General features: G+C 50.6%; 1 non-coding gene across 1 annotated transcript; it reads right to left on the reverse strand.

The window, feature by feature from the left end:
- Positions 1–3648: 3648 nt before the first annotated feature.
- LOC118757938 (U6 spliceosomal RNA) lies at positions 3649–3750 on the reverse strand. The gene has a single exon (XR_004995443.1). It is a non-coding gene; the product is annotated as a U6 spliceosomal RNA (small nuclear RNA).
- Positions 3751–12328: the final 8578 nt, after the last annotated feature.

Genomic DNA, 12328 nt, shown 5'->3' on the forward strand with positions numbered 1-12328 from the left:
TGGCCCCGTGTGCTTCTCTGTCTCATCTGCGAGGCTGCAGACTCATGTCGACTTCTGTTTTCATTGTATTGTGGTTGAACAAGCCTGCTGTCTTCAGAGTTCACTGAGACCTATGCCTTCCTGCTGGGTTCCCTCACATCGTCCCCTTGGCTCCAAAGGAGGATGACCTGCCGGGTCCATGAGGCCACCTCGGTGACGGTGCTTCCCCGATCTGAGCAGCTCAATCAGCCCAGTTGTTTTATTCTTCAGCAAGAGCAGTACTGACACCTCAAAATCCAGGCAGGACAGTGTCTCTGCCTCCCTTGAATCCCACCGTGTTGTGCACCAGGTGTGCTATGGCGCTGTCGTGGGACCAGGCATGTGCAGGACTGAGTGCTTTCCAGGGAGTCCTTTGCTGGCACGAGCTAACTCTGCTAACCCTGCTCTTCGCTCCTAAATCTCCTTTAACCTCATGAAGCGGGTTCCTCTCCTTTTTCACCTTTGCCCCACCCGTTCCTATCCTGCTTCTCCCTCCTCATAGACAGGGCGATTCGGGAATCTTGTTTTTCTTCCTACAATCTTTGAGTCTACTTTGAGCTGCCCTGTTTGGATCAGTGCTGGGTAACAGAGCTTCCAGCAACCATACTAACGCCTGCTGGGGCATAAGATGGAGGTCCCAGAACTTCGCCTGATCCATGGGGATGTGGAGAGAGCCCTGCTTGCTGAAGATTCTGGGGCCCCCAGCCACTGCTTGTGTTACACACCTCTGGGTCACTGTCTTGATAGATGGAAGTGTGGCGAGAGGTGGACCATTGCTGCTGTCTGCTTGTGGTACCTGAGTCACCCACCTGTAGGAGGGGCAGAGCCCAGATCCACCCAGCAAGGACAGGTGCCAAGCTCTGATTGGCTATTGCGTGCTCCCAGAGAAGACCACCCACTGAGATCTGAACTTCCCACAGCTCCCTAACGAGACACCTTCACTTCCTGCCCACTTCTGAGGAGTTCTGACCTTCTCCAAACCTGGGGACCCAATGCCGTGTTATATTCACCCCAAAGACAGATGGGGCTTTTGCCTCCATGCCAGGCAGTAAACCTGGGCAGTAGAAATGGTGTCCATCACATCCTGCCCCAAGCGTGTCCTTCGTGCTGGGACAGTTGGTGGAACTCTCCAGCCCAGCAGCCATGTGCTGTATGTGAGGCCACAGGAAGCCACCCTTGACCTGGGCAGGAGACGCTTGGAAGGCGAGAATTGAATAGTGAGTTGAGCTGGGCAAGGGCCAGAACTAAGCCAGATGCTGATGGGACGAAGGCAAAAGCTTCTAGGATTTTAGCTCCAACTCAAAGGCACTGATGTGGCCCCTGCAGGTGTTGAGCACCCCTCAGAATCCTGGGTGGACTCCTCTTGCCACCTTCCTCAGTGTCTGTGTTGTAGCTGGTTGTGTAAACAAACCTAGCAAAGAAGGTGCTTTGGGACTGTGTGTTTCATGCTCTAGGAGAAGGCAACCCTGTATCCAGCCAGCAGCTCGAACAGCAATTAGGACCTCTCCTGTGTGTATGGCCACAGCGAACGTGCATGCTCCCCTGGACCACGCCCAGGAGGGGCTGAGCCTCAGGGGAAGATGTGTACCTGCTGGGAGGAGACAGCGTGCCCTGCTCACGATGACATCACTGGAGCCAGGCTGCAGGTCTGCCGTGCAGCTGTAGGACATGTGGGCCAAATCTCTTGCAGCAAGACTCAAACTTCATGAGGTGTGTCCATCTTCCCAGGTAAGAAACGCCTTCTGAACCTGTGGCAAGGGGCTGGGTTCTCCCCTTGGAGGGGATGACTCCCCTGTGTGCACCTTGCCTGGGGCTGTGTGAAGGTATGGCAGAGTAGGGCAAGAGTCGCAGCAGCCCTGCTGTCATTGCACGCAGCACTGGACACGCCACAGCGACTCAGACATTGTCACTGGACACGCCGTGGCTATGTGGACACTGTCACTGGACATGCCATGGCTGTGCAGGCTCTGTCACTGGCTGCTGCCTTCTTTTTCCCCCTTCCCATGGATTGTTTAAGTGATTGGCCAGTGTTGGCTGCGCCCATCCCACAGTTGTTTCTCAGACACCGTTTATGCTTGCTGGAGCCTCGGAGGTCCCATAGGCACGACTTCCGCATTCCGCAAACAAACTCCAGGCCAGCAAGTGAAATGCCACCACCTCGCCTTTCAGCACCGCGTTTCCAGGGCAGATTCTCACCCTGCGACGGCTCTGGTTGGACCTTGGACAGGGGCAAGGGAAGCCAGGACGCCACGCCAAGCAGAGAGGGCAGAATTCTGGACAACAAAGCCCCGGGGTCCCGGCTGCTCCGGCATGGGTGCCTCCTTCTGCAGAGAGGGGAAGGGATGGCTGTCTTTAGGGACTTGTCACCCACTACCTTCAAGGCTCCTTTGGACCCAGGGACTGGGCAGTCCCTCCGGGTGCAGAGGCTCGCACGGTTGATGTCCACCGTTGCCATGCACCCCTTGGGCTCAGCCAGGGGCACACCCAGCACACCTTTGACACCTAACACAGCATTCATGACTTCTCCAACTCACATATGAATCCGTCAAAAGAATTAGAAAATACAAGTAAGAAACTGAAACTAAAGCCGTTTAGAAGCTTCCGGCTCAGACACAGCTTCTGGAAGCATTTGGGTCTTTTTTCTTTTGTGTTTTATGAGGCCTTCCCCACGACCTCTAACATCCCATGAGAGTATAATTTTTATGGATTTGTAATACTGTGTTATGGTTGTGTCATAAATTATTTGGCTGTTTTTTCGCCATTGATTATTTAAGTTTCTTTCTCTCTGCTTTTCTCATAGTTATAAATAAGACTACATCGAACACCCTTGTGCAAAAATCTCAGGCCACATCATTTCTTTGTCAGAACATATGTTTGAAGGGGAGGGGAGGCTGTGAAGCTGAAAACTGTTTTAACTCTTCAGGCACACATTAGTATAAATCTTGGTGGCATTCATAGGCAAGAGAGTAATTCAAAGTTTGCAGAAGGTGGAAATTAAAACTAATTTTTTTGGTGCAAATCACTGAGATTCATGCGTGCAAGGAATACTCAGGAAGTTCATGGAGAGACCAGTGTGGTGGTGAGGCAGGCTAAGTCACTGTCTGAGGTGCTGGCATCCAGATGCCAGTTGGACTCCTAGCTGCTCTACTTCCTCTTATTATTATTTTATTATTGCATGATGCAGTTCCATAGGCTCTGGGATTCCCTTCTCCCATCCCCAAATCCCTGCCGACTATCCCCCCAGCTGATGCCCCCCACGTCATTACAATAGTGTAGTCCTTCATAATCAGTCGTGCGTCATTCTGCTGTTTAAGTGTATCCCGATCCAGCGGGCGTGGACGACGGCAGAGAGTCCAGCATCCGCAGTCAAGATGCATTCAACAGTTTGGGAGTCCGTCTTTGATTCGGAAGTAGACATGCACACTGCATTGCACCTTCACGTCTGTGTGGGTGGCCCCACTGCACAGTCACACAGCAGCTCTTTAAATGAAAAGCCATCAAACAAAATAAACCACAACACCACGAAGTTAAATGACGTGCTACGGAATGACCAGTGTGTCACCGGAGAAACGCAAAAGAAAACCAAAGACCTTCCTGAAGCAAACAGCTGTCGTGTGACCTGAGTGAGTGAGGAAATTGATGACAATGTGAACATATCATGAATTTACGCAGGGGCCATGCTAATCTTCTCTGTGTCGTTCCAATTTTAGACTGTGCACGGCCCAAACAAGCAGGATGGCTCTACATCCGATCCAGCGTGCCGGACACGTGCTTGGGAGAGCCGTGGAAGAGGAGCCGACACCCGCGTGGGGACCCTGACGCAGCTCCTGGCTCCTGGCTTCGGCCTGGCCCAGCTTCTTGAAGTGTGGACCAGCAGGTGGAAGAGCTCCTCTCACTCCTCTGACTTTCAAATAAGTAAGATAAATATTTTTTTCCACAAAGTTCATGGAAAATGTATACAATGAGGAAATCTTACATATGGATTTCAAAGGGCGCCTTTTTTTGGCACCAAAGTAAGTATCTTTTGATTCCATTTTTCCACAAACTTCTTGAAGTGCCCTCATAATGCTGAAAATATGTCCATGCAGGATCTTGCCAATACGTTAATTTACCAAGAAAAATAATCAGACTTATTGCTTAGCCCTCCCGAGCCCAGCTGTCTGATGTTTTTTGAGAACTCTGAAGTGAATGTTGGCTCGCAGTCAAGCTGGAGTGGAATAAAAAGCCTGGCTTTGGGTCCAGGAAGGAGTCCTGCCTTACTGCTTCTAGTTGATGAAACAACATTTTTCAATTTGCCAAGCTGCACAGTGCCTGAAAACAATTTTTCAAAGCTGCAGGCCCACGTTTCCATGGGTAGGGCTGGGCCTCCATCTGGATGGCACACAGGTGCCCACTGCCCTAGCCCGGCTGGGCCTCGGCCATCTCCAGCACAAGGCCGACAGAGGGATATTCAAGCCGCAGTGGGCGCATGGGTCGCAGAGTCGAGGTCATCGTGAATTCTGCATGACCATGACCGTCGGATCCGTCCCATCTTCCAACCAAAATGCTGGCTTCCGCGGACTAGGCTGTCTCCTTCCGTCTTGAAATTCCTGCGTCTTTACGTAACTGCCTGTGAACTAAGCAAAGAAAAGCCTTCTTGGGGGGAGGACAGAGGGGAAAATGATGTTCACAGCCTGGGAGGGGGTCCCTGCTCGAAGGCAGGAAAGGCCACAGCGTGGGGATGCCCCTCCACCCTGCTCTTTCAGAAGACGCCCTGAGTGAGACCCCGTGCGGATATTGATGTGCTGGTAACCGTGTTAGAATAATAGCCACTGTCTGCTGCGGCTCGATTCCAGCCAGAAAATTTAGAGAGCAGGCAGGGGGTCCGTAGCTCTGCTCCTCCCCTGTCAGGCCCGCAGCCATCGCCGGTAAATCATGCATGATCACCTACAGCAGCCCAGCCCCAGCGCTTTCAGGCACGATGGAGGCAAGCAGAAGAGGGCCATCCTGACAGCTCTCTTCCCATGTGCCCACCTGTCCCAGTGTCCTCAGCTTGAGGAGGAAGCGCCCCATGCTCTGGGGGACCCCATGACTTCATCTGCCCGCTGGTTAGCCCTGGTCTTCAGTGCAGCTGCACAGGGAGGCCGAGCCAAGCCCTCTCTGTACACTCTCGGCTGCCACCACAGCAAGAGATGAGGGAACTGGCCACGTGCTCCGCGGCAGGAGAGAATGCTGCCCAGGTCAGTGCCTGTGTTAGCAAGTGATGGAGATGCTGTGATGGGCCCCAGGTGGTGAGGAGGGGCTGAGCATAGGAGGGCCAGCCTCCAGGCCACGGTCATGACATTGAGTTTTCTGCAGGACAGGGTTACCCCAGGAGGTTTCCCACAATATCCAACTGACCCCCAGGCTTCCCTCTGGAACTTGAGGGGAGACTGGCTGTGTGGGGTAGCTGGGTCCCCTCATCTCACTGGGACAGGAGACCCCCAGACCCACTCTGTGCCCCTGCTCCAGCTATTGGGACAGTGGGCACAGAGAGCTCCATGGACCACTGGAGTTCCAAGAAGCATAGCCCATTTCCAGCCCTGGAGAGAGAGGCTTAGCCCCAGCCCGCCACCTCCACTCCAGGACTCCGTCCCTTCCCGGTGACGCACCGGTTGCCAACCTGGCCAGCACGGGGCTGTGCAGTTCAGAGGGGCACCAGCCAGCCTCTGCCTCCTTCTGGGAGCCTGGAGTAAGAACCAGCGGGTGTCGCAGCTTTCCAGCTGCCCACTGATTTCCACATGGACGAGTTCCTCTTTTCATACAAGGGCGAAATGCAGCTGACTCCTGGCTGCTTCGTCTTTGCCTGCGTAAAACCCTGGTCTTCCCAGTCCCCCACCAGCAGCGGTAACTCCAGCTTGGACACAGGCGGGGCATGGCAGGGCTGGGAGTGCATGGCTCTCTGGCCCCCTCTGATCCTGGCCCCCGTGTGTCATGGTCACAGCTGAGCACAAAGGACTCCCCTGTGGCTTCCTCAGCAGGCCAGTGAGGTTAACAAGTTAATGAAATCCTATTGCCGGGCTCCTGCGCCCGCCGCCTCCTCCCCCAGAGGCTCGGGGCTGGACCCATCCCTGATGGGCACGGCTTGTCTTCAGATCCCATTTCCTGGCGCTCTGCCCTCCACCCCTCGTTTCCTGACGCCAAGCCACAGAGAGGAGCCGGGGGCGGGGCGGGGGAGAGGCCTGTTATTCATTTCCACCTGGTGGAGGCAGGAATGTGTTCAAAGAGTCGGCCTGGACTCCTGCTTATGTGTGGAGTGCCCCTTAGGGGTTGACGGAGGTCAGTAGGCCCAGTGCCCCCCAGATCACCCCAGCCTTGCCGTCCGCAAGCAGGCATCTGGAGCCAGCTCCTGACCTCCTGACCTCAATGCAGCTCCAGACTTGAATCCTCAAAACCGGAGCGACGTTGTTTGGTCCGTGAGCATGCGTGAAGATCAACCATTAGAATCCTTGCGATGATGGTCCTGAGGTTGCCACACCAGCAACGTGGCAGCAGAAGGCTTGCCCTAGACAGCTCTTCTGTGGTGTGGCAGAGCTGTGGGGGGAGGCGGAGGCAACCAACCAGACCCCTCTGAAGGGAAGGTTTGTTTATGAGGTTGACTGTTGGTGTGGGGGATCTGCAGTCTGAATTTCAGATCATCAAGGTGAGCAGAAATAAGGATCCTATGCCAGGCCGTGGTGGTGCAGGGCAGTGGCCCCTGCCAGGCGTGGGCCAGTCAACAGAGCTGCCCGAGACAGGGGCCTCCAACAGAGGGACTGCAGCCATGTTTCCCTCTCCCGGGGCCCTCTGACTCCCTCTGGTCTCCCTGGGAGCTGACCTGGGTTTCAGACGTTGGCCAGGAAGGTTTTATATGTAAATACACACTGCTCATGCGCACACACAAGCATGTGTGTGTGTTTCTGCTTTTAGGATTTACTCATTTTGACTTGAAAGGCAGAGTTATAGAGAGCACTGGAGAAACAGAGAGAGCTCTTCCATCTGCTCATTCACCCTCAAGATGGCTGCAAAGGCCAGCGCTGAGATGATCTGAAGCCAGGAGCCGGAAGCTTGTTCCAGTCTCCCACAGGGTGCAGGGGCCCGAGCACTTGGTCATCTTCCACTGCTTTCTCAGACCATAAGCTCGATTACAAGTGGAGCAGCCAGGACATGAACCAGCACCCTTGCAGGTGGCGGTTTAACCAGCTACACTATGACACTGGCCCCTAGCTGTGTGTCTTTTTAAAGATTTAGGAGTCGTCTTCTTTTATTTTACTTCTTTTTGTTACTATCATTTTATGATAGTTCCATAGGTCCTGGGATTCCCCTTGTCCCCTCCCCAATTCCCTCTCCCCATCACTGAGTCCCCTGTATCATTACAACAGTATAGTTCTTCACACACAGTCATATGTCCATCACAGCAGGCATGGACAGTGGCAGAGTCCAGCATCCCATTGTCAAGATAAACAGTTTCATTGTAAGTCCATCTTTGATCTGGAAGTAGAGATGCATACTGCATTGTATCCTCACATCTGGATATGATAGTCTCCATTTCACAGTCACTATACATCCCCTTAAATGAAAAGCTACAAAACAAAATCAACAAAAGGAAGAAAAAAAAAGAAATTAACGACACCATGAAGTTAAATAACATGCTACTAAATGACTAACGTGTAGTTGAAGAAATGAAAATCAAGAACCTTCTTGCAGAAAATGATGCTACTGTATGATCTATGAGTCACTGAATGATTTGATCAGAAGGAAGTGTTTGAAGAGATGAAACTGATAAAAAGAAAATGAAAATCCTTGAGATACAGTTTCTGCTGATCTTTGTTGGTAAAATCTGTCTCCTATAAGCAACAAATAGCTGGGTTTTGTTTTTTAATCCAGTCTGCTAATCAATTATGTTTGATTGATGAGTTTAATCCATTTACATTCAGGGTCAGTATCGATAGACAGTAATTTGGCCCTGTCATTTTACAATGGGTTGTTCATTGATTTAATCTTCTGTGTTATTTTATTGGGATGTTCTTTGCATTTGCCTTTGGTTTTGGTGGGTGCTATTCCTCTTCTCTGTCAAGAGAACATCTTGAAGTATCACTTGTAGGGCAGGTTTGAAAGAGGCATATTCTTTTAATTTCTGTTTACTGTGGAAGAATTTTATTTCATTTTCAACGACAAAGGAAAGTTCTGCTGGATATGTTATCCTGGGCTGACAAGTTTTTGCTTGTAGAGTCTGGAATATGTCTCTGTTCTCTTCTGGCCTGTAGAGTTTTCTCTGTGTGAGAGAGGTCTCTTAAGAGTTTAATTGGCATTCCTTTATATGTCAATTGATTTTTTTTCATGTGCACATTTGAGGATCTTTTCCTTATGTTCGCCTGAAGAGAGCTTGATGATCATGTGTCATGGTGAAGATCACTTTTGGTCAGGCCTGTTGAGAGTTCTGTGCCCCTCCTGGATGTTGTTTCCCAAACCTTTCTCTAGATTAGGGAAATTGTCCCTTATTGTTTCATTAAATACATTTGTAAACCCAGCTTCTCTTTCTGCACTTTCTGGGACTCCCATAACTCTTATATTTGGTCTTTTAATGGTGTCTTTCAATTCTTAAATACTTTTTTTTTTTTTTTTTTTTGCCTGATTCAGCTCTGCGTCCAGCTTTTTGTTTGTTTCTCCCAGGTGACAGGAAATATCTTCTAATTTTGAGATTCTTTCTTCTGCCTCCTTCATTCTATTTTGGAGACTCTCCACTGTACTTTCAATTGGCTCCGCTGTGTTCTTCATTTCTGATATATCAGCTTTCATTCGATTCGTTTCCAATGTGACATGTTCCTTAAATACGTTGACTGCCTGCTTTACATGCTTCTCATTGTTGATAAAAAGTTTTATAACAAGTGTCTTGAATTCTATATCCACCATTTTCTTGACGTCTTCCTCTGTGAATTCTGAGATTGGCAAAGGGTTTTGCTCCTTTGCAAGGGAGTTTTCGGTAATATTCATCATGCCTTTGTCTCTTCTTTTGCTCTTGGTCATTTTACTTCTGGTTATCAGAGTCTTCTCCTTGGGGCAGGTTCTAAGCTGTGTCACCCACTGGTCTGCAGTTTGAGTTTATTTACTGCAGTTGGTACACGGTTCCTTGTTTGCAACCAATTGTGCCACTCTCTCCAGCGAGTCCCAGGTCTGGGTTCTTATGTTACATTTCCACCATGGTCTCCATAGCCCCAGCTCCGGGCTCACTGATCTGCACTCCTGTGACACCATGCTGAGCCTGCACCGTTGTCTGTACAACCTTTCTTCCACTTCCGGTTGGAGCAGGTCCCAATCAGAGAAACACCAGGTGTCGTACGTAGTTAGGTTGTTGTTGGTGGTGATCATGCTGGAACCTGTTGGCCATTAGATCTGAGGGCCACATGAATCTATTTTGACCCGTATGATGTCATAGTTGGTATTATTTTCCTGTGGGAACAGTGCAATGCACTGAGCTTAGTGTATACTTGCTGAGTTCAGCACATGCACAGCTCATTGTTGTCCCCTGAAGTATTAAATTCTTTGCTGTACAAAATGGCTTGCTTTATGTGCTTCTTACTGTTGATAAGAAGCTTTGTAAGAAGTGTTTTAAATTCTGTATCCCCCATTTTCTTAATGTCTTCCTCAGTGAACTCTGAGGTTCCACTACTAGAGTTCTTGATCTGTTGGCCGTCAGGTCTGAGGGCAACCAGACTTATCTTGGGTGGAACCTGTAGGATGCCCTGTTGATGCTGTTCACTGATCCAGAAATGAGTTGACTCCCAGCTCATTGCATGCACAGTACTGTCCATTGACCTTGCCTCCTTAAACAAAATGGTGCCTGATACAGCTCTAGGGGGCGGACTGGGTTGTGAAATCCATGTGTTCCTGCACTGCCGGTCTGGGATCTGCTGCTCTGTCTCTGCTCCTGGTCAAATCAAACAGAGCAGCAGGATGAGCAGTTCTTTGGGTTCACCGCCTGAACTCCCGGTAGACGTCCCTTCCCACCTGGCTGTTGGTGCGATTTGGATCGCCTCTCACTGAATGCCGCTGGGGTGTCAGTCACTGCAACACCACACTGTTGTGTCCGCTGCTTTCCTGTGTCTGTCAGTCTCCAGGTACCCCTCTGCTGTTGTTCTGTCCTCTCCTATTTCTGGAATGTGCCCTCTCTGCTTCACACTGGCTGATGTTTCTCTGTCTGTTTAAATGTGTTCTTACTCTATTCTGCCATCTTGGTTCTCCATAATTAGGAGTCTTCTGAGCCAACCCATGGCTGGGAATGGCTTAACGTCTCCTGAAGAAGGCCACGGTGTGGTCCATGGGGTACACACTTGGAAAAACCCCAGTTGACCCTACTGCCTGATAGTCGGAGGTACAGGAGAGGATGAGGCAAAGGCAGCAGGTGTCCACCTCAGGGGAAGGAGGCCAGCCCTGGGATTGTACAGCCAGGCCTGGAGCTGGATAGCGACACCAGCAAGAAGAGAAAGGCCCCAGACTGTCTGGGCTGCATGCAGGCTTGTCTGGGACACTAAAACTCCAAGGCCATGGCCAGGCCAGCCATATCAACTAGCAAGAGGCATGGCAAGTTAGTATCTACAGGCAGAGCCCTGAATTCTGGTGTCAGCTTTGGTACAGATAGATCTCCATCCCCAAACACCCCTCAGGCCCACCTGGCAAGCAGGAGGAGGAGGGGGGACTACAGTTGGGTTAAAATGCACTGCTCCCGCCCCCGCCCCCCCCCCCCGAGTCTTCTGAGCACTCGTCTGGGACCTGAACGCCGGCCTCGGTTCCGTCTCCTCCTAGTGCTTGGCAGACACTGACTTGCCTCACCCAGGACATAGAAAAGGCGCCTCCACCCCCAACTAGTGACGTGTGAGTCTGTTGGTTCGTTCAATAAATAAATGCCAAGGAACTCGTCTGCAAAATTCAATGGAATCATGCATTAATGCTACATCCACAACAACCTAAACAAGAAGCCCTGTGTCAGGGTTGTTCGGGCTTCTGGGAGAGTTGGCAGCACAGTGATGGTTTCTGCTGTGAGCTCTCCCACACGTGATTGTGCTTCAGAGGGACACCGTCGAGCCACTCGCATTAAAACACGATGACTGAGAGGACCCTGTTGGCTATTGATCCTTCATACTGCTTTGGAAATGCCCCCGATGCAATTAGGCAAGTGACAATTTGAAGTCGGCATAATTGTGTGTCTAAAAAAGACAGCTGATGCGGTCCACTGAAGGAAATGTTGGAATTAAGAGGATTCTGTGAGCGGGTAGTTTCCATTTCAGTAAACAGAAGCCCACAGCTCCTCTTTCTCCCAACATCAAGCACTTGGGAAATGTAAGGGAAGGAGCAGTGCCATTTGAAGGGCCACCACACGCCGCAGCGAGAAGTGAATGTCACAAACGCAGGACTTCCGTGAGAAAGAGTCTGTTCTACAGAGAAGGGGGATTGCGATGGAGGAGCGTTCTCTGGGAGTTCATGAGACAACTTCTCCTTGGGTGGGGAAAAGCAATTGTGTGGAGAAGTAAAATATCCTAGATCTGGTAAGAAAGATTTGTCCACACTGCTCCACGCCAGGAGGACCCCGGCGGCTGTCATCAAGAAGAGCAATGCAGTCTCTTTCCTGGATTGTACCTGCTGAGTTCGGCCAGGGAACTCAGCACACATCCTGGCATGGCCTGGGACACCAAGCTGGTGCGCTGAGCATGTGGGAGGGAAGCACCCACGGCGCCGCAGTGCTCCCTGGGTAAGGAGGCTGCTCTGCGCGGAGCTGGGGCTGCGGCAGCCAGAGCCCTGGGCTCGGGGGAGGCAGGGGCACAGCCGTGTGCATGCTGGGACGGCATGAAGGATGACCATGAAGGAAGGAGACGGGCATTCTCCAGAGAGGACAGATGAGAAGACATTGGCCATAATGGACTAGGCGGGAGGGAAGGGATCTAATCGCAGGGAGAAGCGAATCTCCACTGAGTGTGGAGAAAATGACCTTAGTGTCTGAAAGCAAAGACGTGTCTCCTTGTACTGACAAGCCAAACAGCTACAGAAGAAAAAAAAAAAATTTAGTCCGATATCAATGCCAGAAATGTCACGCTAGATCAACACTAGCAGACGGATAGGGATAGCTTTGCAAAATTGGATCATGCTACAAAAGCTATTTAGCCAAGAATGTACTGCATTTAATTTTAAAGACCAGCTAACTTTATACACATATTTATTTGTTTTTTTTTCCCAATGAGAAAAAACAAATTGGTTTTGGTTTGTGAAAGACTCTCTTTAGAAAATAGAAATGATGACTCAGAACTAATCAGCTGGAATC

This window comes from Ochotona princeps, chromosome 5 (genome assembly GCF_030435755.1).
Source record: "Ochotona princeps isolate mOchPri1 chromosome 5, mOchPri1.hap1, whole genome shotgun sequence".
Lineage (NCBI taxonomy): Eukaryota > Metazoa > Chordata > Mammalia > Lagomorpha > Ochotonidae > Ochotona > Ochotona princeps.